The sequence below is a fragment of the Lepisosteus oculatus genome, chromosome 11 (assembly GCF_040954835.1).
Source record: "Lepisosteus oculatus isolate fLepOcu1 chromosome 11, fLepOcu1.hap2, whole genome shotgun sequence".
NCBI classification, from domain to species: Eukaryota; Metazoa; Chordata; class Actinopteri; order Semionotiformes; family Lepisosteidae; genus Lepisosteus; species Lepisosteus oculatus.
The window spans coordinates 6,341,151-6,350,701 of NC_090706.1; the positions used below are offsets into that span (position 1 = coordinate 6,341,151).

At 37.7% G+C, this 9,551-nt stretch overlaps 1 long non-coding RNA gene across 1 annotated transcript in view; it reads right to left on the reverse strand.

Annotated features, from left to right (window-relative positions):
* The window catches only part of LOC138241784 (uncharacterized), a 264,964-nt gene extending 260,447 nt beyond the window's left edge, over nt 1-4,517 (reverse strand). The window contains exon 1 of the long non-coding RNA XR_011191061.1: nt 4,454-4,517. This is a non-coding gene — a long non-coding RNA (uncharacterized lncRNA). The remainder of the gene's footprint in view (nt 1-4,453) is intronic.
* Between the last annotated feature and the right edge of the window lie 5,034 nt (nt 4,518-9,551).

Consider the following 9,551-nt stretch of genomic DNA (forward strand, 5'->3'; position numbering starts at 1 on the left):
TACCTTGGTTCTGTGCTCACACTATCTGTCCCAGATTGATTACAGTGTGAAGAAAAACAGATAGCCTTGTGTATTAATTAAACATCTCTTTAATCCCAAAGACAAACTAATTATACTATAAGGGCACTACAAGGGCACTATTTCTTTTCCCAGAGTGCGCATGCATGTTAAGGATACAAGTGGTACCATTTGAGTTCTGTTAGAATTTGGCTCCTAGAAAGTTACTGTACCCATTCCCACATCTGTGCAGAAACAGAATTCCGTGGAAGGAGGAAGGAATTCTGAACTATAATATGCTGGTTGCTGTTAGTCCACAGAGAGTTATGTTTCACTATTAAGCCACATTTGCATTCTAATTCCATTCCCGCTCTGTGTGTGCACTTTACTACTTTATGATTGTTTAATGAGCCTTAGTAAAACGAATGCACAAATTTGTAATAAACAGGGGCCTTCATTATATGAATGTGGGAGAAACTACTCTTGGATCGTGAAAATGTCTTGGTGGATTTTAAAATACACACAATGAAATCCTGCACAATACACACACACACACTCTGTCTCTTAGCTTAACAGTAAATACTCTTATTAGGATAGGTAGTGCTCTTGTGAGCAACACTGTAATGGATTGAGAACAAAGTATTTTTAGGAATTAGAATGGAAGTTAAATAAATAAAAACACAATGGCAGAAGAGATGGTGATACAGGTAGGTGAGAGTTGGTTTATTTACTGTATCACCTTGTTGCATTGGTTTGGAATAACTTACCAGTCTTCTCAAATACATGGGACTTTAGCCAAAATGTTCACTAAATGATAAAATCTCTAATCTGGTGTAATTTAGCAAGAATTAAGCGCCTCTACAGGTGGTATGCATGAAGATCCACAATGCTAAATAAGAGTATAAAGTAAACTGTCTTTGCTCTCATACTTAAAACATTCTACAAGCCTACAAATTTGTTCTTCTGTTGCCCTCCTGTACACTTACTCTTTCTCTTAGTTTTGGACACTACTGCACTGGATGACGCTAGTATGGCACTATCATAGACACATAGACCATTTAGGTTGTTTCACCATTCATGTGATTTGCTATAATCATTGCAAGTTCCTTTCCTGTAGCTGTGATTATGTGGCTCCATCATCCCATGAAGGAATCCCTACATAACTGCAGTAAGAGCAGATGGAAAACAATTACATTTGTCCATCTATGTATAACTCAAGAGTTACATCACTGGAAACTGCCCAGAGGGCACTTTTATAATGATTTGGGTCCTTGTGGATAAGACTGATTGCAACCACTAACCAAATTCATCATTGCCAAAGCCAAAAAACAAGCTTTAGGAAGCACATTGTGGTATTTGGAGGGAACTGAAAGCAAGCCTAGTAATAAGTGATGCAATATAATGTTCAAAACAGGTTTTGAAAAACAGTAACGAGTTTAGTTATAGACATCTTCTCACGCTAGTATCAAATACCTAGATATAGAGTACTTTAAACCATCCTTTCCACACAAAATATTCCACACAGTACTTCTCCTCTGCATCTTAGCAGTCTCTGGAGATTTTAGAATAATACCCATTATGAGAACTAGTTGATTTCAAAATCTTTTTTCTTTAACAAAATTTAATTTTCAAAGAGCATTCCAATTGTTATTTTCTCTTTTTTATGCTTCTGTTTACTCTCCAACTTTGATTGATTACTTTTGTCACGCTAAAAAGATCCTGTTCCATTATATTTGATAACACTGCTGAGATTCTGAGCCCTAATTCTTTTTTTTTTAAAGGCACATTGTTGCCACGGAACATTCATGTGGGCGCCGCTAGTTGCACATTTCGATATTTATTTTTTATCTATTAGAATTAATCACTTGCACATGTTTAAACAAGGCCATCTCCTGTTTTGTCATTTTCTTGTGCATGCATGCTGGTTTTTAACAGTTGTTTGATCAAGGTTCCCTGCACAAGAACATGTGTCAGCTGAGAAAGGGAAGCTCTGCAGAACACGCGGTGCTATTATTACGAAATATACAGCACTTACTGTACGTTTCATGTTATCGTTTGCCTGACTTTGTGGAACATTCTAACAAGGAAAATGACCCATGGCACGCAAATTATTTTGCAACAAAAAATGAATTTTTCAGGCCTGCTTTTTTGGCTTTGTTTGAAAATCAAACTCCCATCCAGAAAACAGATGCTTTGCTTTTTTACTTCAGAATTGGTAGAGTTCTCTGTACGCTCAATTGCGATTCGAAGCCTGTGGCCACTGTGGGCCTACTTTGCTATAACAGCTTCCTGCTTCTTTCAGATGACAAACTGTTGATCCTTATCAGCTCTGTGAATAATGCATTCAGACTGCTGCAGTGTGACCATGCACTGCTGTCTGAGCATACACACCCTATGGACAGCTGTAATAGTAAATTTACGTATTATAATCAAAGATCTTGAGATTATGGTGTACAACTAAGTTTATATGCATGTGTAGCATTTCAGTCATTGCATGAAACTGGCCACTTATTATTAAACAAGTTATGTCATATATGATAAATTAGCACATCATTTACTAAACGTCCTGAACCCACTCTCCTATTAATGTAAAGCAATAAATACACTCCTTGTGTGTTATAACTACAGGGGAGTTTTTACAACACTTTTATGATAAGTAACAACATTTATCATGTGGTAATTACAATGGAAAAACTGGAAAGTAAAGAATACATTTCCTTCAAGCAACTATGCTGGCACTTCTTTGTACATCGCATCTAATAAGACAGATGACTTCACACTGCATGGAGTCTCAGACCTGATTTCTGTGAAATGAATATGCTAATCCTCTATTGTTTTAAGTTTCTCTCCAGCTGTAAATTACAACGTGCTCTGCTTTCTGTAGCATTTACTGTAATCTAATCAATTTGTCATAATGAAGGCATGCCAAGGAAACATTCTGCAACAGAGGCAATAGAATTCAAACCTGACTGCACAGTGAGATTGGTGCAGAACTAAGTTTTGCTTAAGATTTGCTTTTATCGGCAGGAAAACAATATTGCAGTTATGTAATGCTTTAAACACTGTCAGACAAACTCACAGTTCTTTAGCCATATCAGCTTCAAAAACATTTAGATCTGAATTTGAATTTAGAAGCTACTGACAGGAAAAAGCCTAGAAATTAGGACCACATTAATGATGTGAGATGAATCCAATGTGAGACTTCAAATTTTAAGCACAAAAAAAGGAGGGCAGCGTGGTGGCTCAGGGGTTTGCATTGCCACCCTGCAGACCTAGGGCCCTGGGTTCACTCCTGGACCTGGCACACTATCTGCTCAGAGTTTTCTTCCTGTGTTTGTGTGGGTTTCCCCCAGGTGCTCCAGTTTCCAACCACAGTCCAAAGTAGGTACAGTATGTTGGTTCTGGGAAAACTGGCCCTAGGTGTGAGCATGAGGTGGCATTTCTGTGTGCCAATTGCTTGCCAGGTTAGGCTCCAGCTCCCCTAGGACACTTAATTGGATAAAGCAGTTAGAAAATGGATGGATAAACAAAGAGTAAAGAAGAATCATGATTCATGATCTCATCATTTGAAAAATAACACATGTGAGCACACAGACACACAGACACTGCCTCATAAGACCACGCTAGATGACAGCAGGAACCCGCTGTATTCCAGATGATTCTACCTGATTGCAGCCTAAGATCTGTGCTTTGATGCTTTGGATTTAACTCCAACAACTGACTTGGTATGCGTCGGTTGACCATGGTCTACATGATAAAGTGTTTCCTAGCAACGGTTTTGATTCTACTCTGAAAGGGCTTCCATAGATGTCCACTCTCTGTAAACTTGAAATTAATGCTGAATTCAGCATTATTTATTCTTTTCCAGTTTTTGAAGACCTCAATCAGCCTCTCCTGACCCACCATCTGTTGAAGCTAAAAAGATTTACCTCTTTCAATCTTTTCTCATATCCCATACATTAGAGCCTGGAAACATGGCTAGTTGCCTTTCTTTGAAGGTCCTCTGAGGTATCTGTATCCTTTTAATAATGAAATGCCGAGAACTCAATGAAGTATTCCTGACATACTGCCAATAGGTTATTTTACATCTTTACTCTAACCATTCTGGACTTATATTCTGAAGTCTGTCATAGATGGATCATGAGACCTTATATCTCCTCTAAGAAATTGGGGTTACAATGTAGTTACTAGATATTTTTTTTCATTCTCTAGACTTTAAAAACGTTTTTGTAAGACACTCTTGTCTGCATGATGTTACATATGTTCCTCCCCAGATATGCAAGCTTGAACTACATGTTTTAGACTATACAGAAAATATTAAGGGAAGATGAGTCAATCAATCCCTTTACAAGCAGATAATAGCTTCCTGCTCACTATAACATAAAGCTGATGTGAATAAATAAAGATAATCCTTTTATTTAACCAGACAGTTTAGTTAAGAACAAATTCTCCTTACCAATATTGTCTTGACCAAGGGGGTCACACGACTGCAACACAGAAAGCAAAGCAGTGGAGTAAAGAAAAGAATAATCCATAGAAAAATAAATCACATAACACAGTATAGCATAACAGGAAGCGGCAGTATAAAACAAGGGCAAGTGTGAGGCACCAAAGATTTAATCTTGCAACTCAAAACACCATCCGATATGAAAGTGGACAGTTTAAGCTAACTCTGGCAGCAGCAAACTGAAATGACATCCACCCAAAGTCAATAGTTGTTTTGGGGGATGGTACAGAAAACAGTAAATTCCCAGTGCGAATAAAGATACTCTGATGAAAATAAGTCACTGCTTTTTAACATAACTTTTGGAACAGGGCACATTGTTTTAGGTATCATCTCAGACCAAATTAAGTAAAAATGAGTTTATAACAGAAGTTCAGGAGGAATGTTAGATCCTAAACTCACCCACTTCCACTCACCTGCACTAAGTATATAAGTCTCGCACCCAGGCCCTCCTTTCACATCTCTCTCTCACATCCCCCTGAAGCTGAGAAGCCAAGTAAGAGGGTGCTAGAAAAAATGATTGTTTTGCAACTACTTTTAGCAACCATTCAATGCAACAAGTGATGATGTGTAGCATGAAATACACAGAGCCAAGAGCTCTGGTAAAAGCCACTGATGTACAGTCTCCAATCAAGAATACAATGTGATTTTAATGATGAAAGGGGGGAAAATCTTTTCACTTGCCCTTCTAATGTGTCTGTGGATTACACCCAAATTGAACCTCAATCACCATATTGTTTCCTGGAAAACATGTTCAGCGCTAAAGTCAGATAAATACTACTCAGATAGGTCAGAAAGTTAAGCACAAACCTTAGATTTAAGGAGGTAAAGGTTTTTATGTGTTTTAAATACAATAAATCCGTATCAATGCCATCCAGAGAGTTATATTTAACCACAAGAAACACTAGCAAACTTGCAGAGACAAGAGGGATCTGTTGGGGGAGAGAAGATCCATTGTTTATGGACGACATAGAGTTTTAGAATGAAATGAAGGTTTTGAAAGGAACCAAATGATAGATCACTGTACTGCATTAGAAAATGGAAAAGATTTGCCGAACAAAAATAGAACAGTTCCTAAAGCAGATCCCTGGGAGGTTTCTAGAGTGTGTGTGTTGCTTGACCCTGTTAGGATTCTGGCAGCATTCTGAGCAAAATGAAGACAAATGATAGTATGACCCAAATATACAGGGTTCGGCACCAATAGCCTACAAAAGTAACCAGAGTAATATTTCAGCATTAATCCAGCCTGATTTAACGAGATTCCAACCTTGATGAATGTTCCAAAGTTTCATAGTAACGGAGGTGCATGAGAAAGCTGAAGATTTCTACAGTTAAAAAGGTGAAGAGGAAGCTCTAAAATAATTTAGAGAATCCACTAACAGCATTGCTTGTGCTGAAAATTGAATAGGATTGAGTCTTTTGCAGTGCAGTGAAAGTCCAAGTCGATTCTCTGAATTCAATTTTCTTTATAATAATGTGTCATCAGAAATATTGAAAAAAAAGTTCAGCTAGTTAAGATGAAAGCAGAGGTTCTTAAAAATGTTCTTTAATGAGCATCTCAGTAAGCACTACAGGGCTTGCGAGAGGTGATGGAGATGCCCTGGCCCTGATAGTCATGAACTGAATTACCTTGTTTGGACAAATGGTGCTGTATGTTTAGAGTAATGCTAATTATGCTAAATGTATATTATGAGACAACAGAAGATGAGCATCCTGAGACGGAAGAGGTTTAGACTGATAATTTGTGAAAAAACATTAGCAGATTTGGTGTGGGATGATATGTGAATAATTCAGCTTGCATAATCAATGCCCACTATTTGCATAGAAAGAACTGTTGCAGTATTATTCTGTTACCTTGTTATTAGTTGGCTACTAATACCATTTGTAAAGATTTGTCAGATCTCTGTCGATTATGGTTCCTTTGTCCATGGATAAGAGATACAGTGGATCTGACATGGGTCTGAATAGATGGGGAATCTTTTCAGAAATAAAGAACAAAAGTTGCTCAATGAGACCATGGTCTCTGTATTCCTCAGCATTGTTCAAATTGCATTTTAAGAGTATTGACACTGATAAATTGTTTTTCATGCTAGTTTAACAAGTTATATCCAATCTAATCCACCACCGATAAAAATGCTAATGTCATATAAAAAAATGCTCAATATGTACAAATCTGGACACAGTGCAAGGAACATCTATCTCAGAACTTTAGAAATTGAAAAGAATTGGATCTCCTATCTTTTGTTAAATCAGGAGGAGATCATGTTGTATTGGCATGACCTTGAGAGAATCTATCATGAAAAGCTAGTCAACCTTGTCTGTGCTTTGTAAGACATCAAGATCTGAGTGTCGCAGTTGTATGTCCTCTCCGGAATGCTAATGTCTCAGGAACATCTGCAAGGATGGATTTGAAATTGTTTAAAGAAGACGGTAATCTGCAACTCCCTGGCAGCCCCCAAAAAAATCACAGTCCAACCTGCTTTCCCTGCTGTTTAAGATAAGTAGTAAGTAAGTGATTTGTCTTTGTCCGTGCTGCTGGCTCAGCTCATTTCTCCTTGCGGATATTAAATGAACAGCCAAAACTCTGTTGCCTGTCATCTTGAGTATTTGTCAACATTTAATATTGTCTTTCCTCAGAGACCCCAGTGAGCAAAGGTGGGAAGCGCAGGATCAGAAATAAATCAGATCAACCGCACATTAAAATCTATTAGCAAAAAAGCTGTGCGCTCCAGTTTCATGAAGTATGCCCTTTAAAATTTTAAATTAAAAAAATACATTATTCAAAGGAGCAATTTTCCCATTATAGTGAAAAGGATTTAGTAGTTATCGTTCTTAAAATGTGGGAAAAGCCACATATCTTCTTGTTAAACAGAAGTTCAGTAGGAGGTCAAATTATAATTTCACATTTCTGCTATCTTGCATACAGAATGCTTGCCAACCTTCTCCACACCCCTCCCTCTAAACCTTCTTGTAATAGGCTCCCGGTTCATTCCTTGTTAGGGACAGGGGCCATGGGGCTGTCATTTCCTCAGTCAATTGAATTAACACCAAACACAAAAATATTAAGTACTGTATACTAACCTTTATATTTATTGTCTCATCATAACTAGAATTTAACTGATTCTGCTTGTTGTCTATGGAATACTCCCACATTGTGGAGTCTCGTATTCAGATAAAAATGGACTCAAATATGGGATCAATTGATTGTACTGATTACTAATTCAGTACTATGTAGAGTCTTCGTGTGCGGTGCTGGTACAGTCAAAGAGAAAATGTGCATGTTTTCTTCCTGGCTTATTTAAAGATGTTCTCCAACATTGATCAGGTCACTCTCGAGTAATGGTAACCACTTGCATTACATTGAAGAAGGAGGACAAATTTAGTCCGTTTTCTCTTGCCAAGTTAAAAAACAACTTTCGCATCAACAACCAGAAGTTAAAACCAGACATACCACTCAAAAAGAAAGGCAACATAAGAGCATTTTCATATGAAGAATTGCATTGAGATTGTGTGGGTTTAGTTGGGACTGAGACCCTATTGACCAAAGAGCGATAGCTGCCTCAGTGCCTCTACGCTCACATACTGCATTAAAGGAAAAGTTTGTATTATCCGCTCTTAGAAAAAAAAAAGATGCGAGCCACTTAGATGGCATATTGTTTGCAAAAATACATTAACAGTTGTGAAGAATCTGGCAGCCTTGTTAATTTGTTTCATAACAGCCTATTGGGGTTTTTTGCCTTGTCATCTTTTAGACGTATTTTATTAGATTATGCAAAACCCTGCCTGCTCAAAATTGTTCATTTTGATTACTTAGCTCAAATTTCCATACTACACATCCTGCTAGTGATCTGGTAATTGCCTGCATATCTGCAGGCCCTTTCAGGTCCTGCTTATTTTTTCCCATTGAAAAACACCGCTAGGACTTTGTTCCTCATTAATCAGAGGCTCAGAGAAAAAGAATTTCACTTACAAACCTCACGACTGCGGTCAAAAACATTTTTTGTACTTACAGTTCACCAGGGACAGCATGTGTAATCAATCTTGCACACTTCTAGATGTTATTTCCCTGGAGAAAACTACAGAAAGGCCGAGAGGCACCTACCAGGGGCAATGGGAACTTGTCATGTCATAACAGCCATACTAGATGTTTGAGTAAAAAAAAAAATCAATCTATTTAAACATTTTATTTTTCATCCCCTCATTTTTTTGCTTGATCTCCAAAGGGTTTGCATTACAGTCAAGCGTTATGGATAAAATGAAGTGGATTATAAAAATGTTAGTAAAAGACCTTCACAACTTCTACAGTTCAGGACTCATTTGACAAGATGGCACTGTTCAGTAATGCAACAAAAATGGACCTCTAGAGAGTTCCCTTAATTTCAAACCAAGCTGTGATTCCACACAACTTGAGCTCTTTCTAGGTAGTTCTTACAAAATATCAAGCAAAAGACCAGAGGATCTCCATTCTGACTGTAGCTGTATTTTCTGTGACAGCAGCGTTCAGCAATCTGTCCATATGGGAGCAGTGGAAACTGTTGAATTTCCTCCAAACTCAAAAAGAAGATTAAAAGAAGGTGACCTTCCCTTCCCTGTGAAATACATCTGTACACAGGAACATGAGCAGGCCACCAAACACTTCTGTTTAATACAATGTCATTATGACTGATTACACAGCATGGCAGAGAATGAGCCTGGTCTCTGAGAGATTAGGCAAACCTAAATACATACCAATGAGAGCAAACATTGTATTTCAATTATGTAGTGCATATGGTCATGATGCACACAGAAGGACAAGAAAGGCTACTGAGTGCAACATAATTGTACAATGAATCTAGCCCTAACAAGAAATTAATAAACAACAGTATCTTAGAATGGAAATTTGAGATTCTATATCAGCACACGTATCTAGATGTATTTCCACTTCAGGGACATGAATGCATTTACAAGCAGTTACAAATACTCTCTTAAGCTATTCAATCAAATTGCATTGCAATTACCACAGCAACTCTCCTTCTAATGGACATGTTTATAAAGCTCGAAGCCTAGGAAC